Source organism: Chrysemys picta, chromosome 1 (genome assembly GCF_011386835.1).
Source record: "Chrysemys picta bellii isolate R12L10 chromosome 1, ASM1138683v2, whole genome shotgun sequence".
NCBI lineage: Eukaryota > Metazoa > Chordata > Testudines > Emydidae > Chrysemys > Chrysemys picta.
The window spans coordinates 177,280,194-177,284,019 of NC_088791.1; positions in this window are offsets into that span (position 1 = coordinate 177,280,194).

Genomic DNA, 3,826 nt, shown 5'->3' on the forward strand with positions numbered 1-3,826 from the left:
AATCCACTATCTGCACAACTAAGAGGCCACATATAATCTGTATCTTGGGACAAAAGAGCAAAATAATATCCGCAACAAAGAAATGGAAGAAAAGAGCAATAAACAAACTGTTAGCAAATGAGTTTTAGTGGAACCAAAAGCAAAAATCCAACTTTTCCAAAAAAAATTAAAAGGGGAGGGACTTCAGCAATCTACAGATATCCACATTCATGTGTAAAAAATGAAGGTACACACAGAAGGAGGGTCAAATTGACCTGTATTGTATGAGTCACTATGGACCAGATGCTGCTCCGCTTCGTTACACTGAGAAGCACCTTACTCCACAAGTAGACACTTTGAGTTCAATGGGGCTGTTGTGGAATAAGTTGCTACTCATCATAGTAAGGATATCAGAATTTGTCACTACACGTCAGTGGATGAATGTACCTCTAAGGGCTTGTGTACACAGGAAGTTTACTGCACAATGAGTTGATGTACACTACCTGGTGTTCAGTATGTATGCTGGAGTAACAGAGTGCACACAGGACAGCTGTACCCTGTTTCAATTTGCATAATTGCTTACACGGGACAGGGACTTGGTCCACACTAAACATACGGCATTCTGGGCGGGTATCCTCTCCCCCATACCCTTTGCTTCACTTTGCTGCAGCATTGTGTGCATTCTGGGATTTTTCTTACTGCACATTTGGGAATTCTGGGACTTGGAGGGTCAAACCTCAAAAATCCCATGCTTCCTCCATCCTATGGTTCTTCTCCTTCTGGGCAGACTAGGACCATTTTGACAGAACATGTCATTTTCAAATTGCTCTCAGCCACAACAATGCTCCGTGTCACAATACTGGCAACTTCAAATATATAGCAGCTTTCAGGGCCTTATTTGAGCTATCAACACAGGGTATCTTTGGCACTGGCGTTGGACATTGAGAATGTAGAGAATGCCCTGGTCATTCTGGGACACAAGGTTTATCCTACCCTTTCCTGGCTAAAGAAGCTATTTACAGCATACTGGTCAGAAGGAAGGAACTGTTTTTAACTATGACCTTAGCAGTTGCAGAATGACAGTGGTGTGTGCATTTGGCCATTTGAAATAAGGCGGTGCTGTGTTATGGCTAGTTTACAAACTGCAGAGGGATATTTACCTAGGATTCTAGCTGCATGTTGTATTTGACACAGTATTTGCGAGATTAAAGGAGAAAATCTTAACGCTAGGTGGGAGGCTGAAGTGCAGCGACTGTTCTTAGTGGCATGAGCAGCCGGCAGAGTTTCCGCTTGCAAAGTGTAAACCGCCAGGACTCAGTGCTGTCAGGGATGCCTTTTGTTCTCATTTTAAGGCTGGCACCTGAAAATGTGCACTGAAGTTGATTTAAAAGTGGCACATTGTGGTATTCTTTATTTTATATTGTGTGAAAGCTTTTATACTTTGGGAAAAACCCATGACACAACTGTTAAGTATAAAATTGGTGTTTTTGTGGGCTTTATTCAAAAAAGCATAGGACAGACTAGCAAGCTATGCTGTGATATTGTTCACCAAGATGTTCCTCCCCCAGAAGTGCTGCAGGGGGAGTAAGGCGTTGTTAGCTATACCAGGGGCAATGATCATGCTGCAAGGCTACTGAATGTCTATACTGAAACCAAGCAATTTCTTAGCCTTAGATTCTGCTTTATCTCTTCTGCAGACATGTAGAAAGTACATTGAAAAATAGATCAGGTTGTGCGCTGATTGTTTAAAACCTTAATGGCTCCCAGGCTTTTTCTATGAAATATGTAAGCCTGTGAAAAGCCATTATGCCACCTTTGTCTATTTGATTGCAATAATGATGAAAATGGTATTTGATATACCTCAGCTGAGAGTCTTAAAAGCTGCATGGCTATGCAATCCCTAAGCTAATCTTCTTTTCCTGTACAAAACCCTGTTTGCCATGCCATACAGCTATATATTCCTCTTCTGGGAACATTAGCCTTATTATGTGTACTTGCATGCAATGTGTAATGCTTACATGGAAACTGTGAAATCTAAAATAACCTTATTTTCTTCTGTAATGACTGTCTCAGTAAACTTTTGAATCTGGCACAATGGCAAGGCTTCATTATTTGAATCCACCGTGCAAGGAGAAGGGCAGGGGAGGTTGTGGCTGCGCCATGCAGATGCCATTTTAAGCACACAGATGGGTTTGTTATTGGTGGGGGTAGGCATCTGCTGGGCAGGACAGATGGGGGAGGGAAAAGGAAATCAGTAGGTGGGTATGTGCCCTTGTTGGCATAGGCTTCTCAACAGTTAATGGTCAGTGCAGGAGCATGAATTAGGCCATGTCTATACTACCACTTATGCCAGCAACACTTCTGTCGCTCAGGGATGTGAAAAGAACACTGAATGACATAAGTTTCGCTCGCATAAGTGGTAGTATGCACAGTGCTATGGTGGTGGGAGAGCTTCTCCCGCTGGCATAGTTACCACCGCTCACTAAGGTGGTTTTATTATGTTGACAGGAGCGCTCTCTCCCGTCGGCATAGGTGGCTACATGAGCAATCTTACAGCAGTATAACTGTGCTGCTGTAAGCTTGCTAGTGTAGACATGGCCTTAGAAGCTGATTAACCATCCCAACTGCCATTTTGAAAACATATTCCTGGGGGTGGAAGGAAGGGCGACAACACTGGGTAAGGAAGGGACACAGGGAGGTGGGATCTGGTGACTTGGAAAGGCTCGTAGCTCATATCCACCCAAAAAAACAGTGGCCCTCAGGCACCTGGAGCAGAAGTTACCACAGCAGTATCTCACCATCATCGTCATCATCATAAATTGAAAATATAGATACTTATCTGCTGAGCTCCCCACAAGATGATCTTATTCTTGTGTCCCAGGCTGGGTTGGGGTCTGGGAATAGGGATGACTTCATACACAGCCACTCTCAAGGTCCCAAGTTCTGAAGAGATCCTGGTGTGGGGAGAGCTCTTCACTGTCCTCTTGCGATGATTCATGCTTGTTTTCAGGGGCCACAGTCTCCTTGGTGGTGGCAGTGGCAGTGTACCACACTCCCCAATGTCATTGGGACTGTACAGTGGTGGATTAGCCACTGGGTCAATGGGGTCTGTGACCAGGGGCCCTGGCTAACTGGGGGGATCCAGAAAAATGGGTGCTCTTGTGCCCTAACCCACTCTGCCTGCCTGCACGGCATTCCTGCCGGGGAGTGGGCATGGGGGCTTCCTCCACTCTCCAGCAGGAGTGCTGGGCGGGCGGAGCAGGGCAAGCCCCCACACCCAGACCCCACTCCCCAGCAGGAGCACTGGGTGGGACAAGTCCCCACACCCAGACCCCACTCCCCAGCAGGAGCACTGTGCGGGGCAAGTCCCCACACCCAGACCCCACTCCCCAGCAGGAGCACTGGGTGGGGCAAGCCCCCACACCCAGACCCCACTCCCCAGCAGGAGCACTGTGCGGGGCAAGTCCCCACACCCAGACCCCAATCCCCAGCAGGAGCACTGGGTGGGGCAAGCCCCCACACCCAGACCCCACTCCCCAGCAGGAGCACTGGGCGGGGCAAGTCCCCATACCCAGACCCCACTCCCCAGCAGGAGCACTGGGTGGGGCAAGCCCCCACACCCAGACCCCACTCCCCAGCAGGAGCACTGGGCTGGCAGAGAGGGGCAAGCCCCCACACCCAGACCGCACTTCCCAGCAGGAGCACCAGGCGGGTGGAGAGGGGCAAGCCCCCACATCCAGATCCCACTCCCCAGCAGGAGCGCTGGGTGGGCCGAGCAGAGGAAGCCCCTGCGCCCCAACTCCATTTCTACAGCAGAAGTGCAGGGGACGAGCTGGGGAAAGGGGGG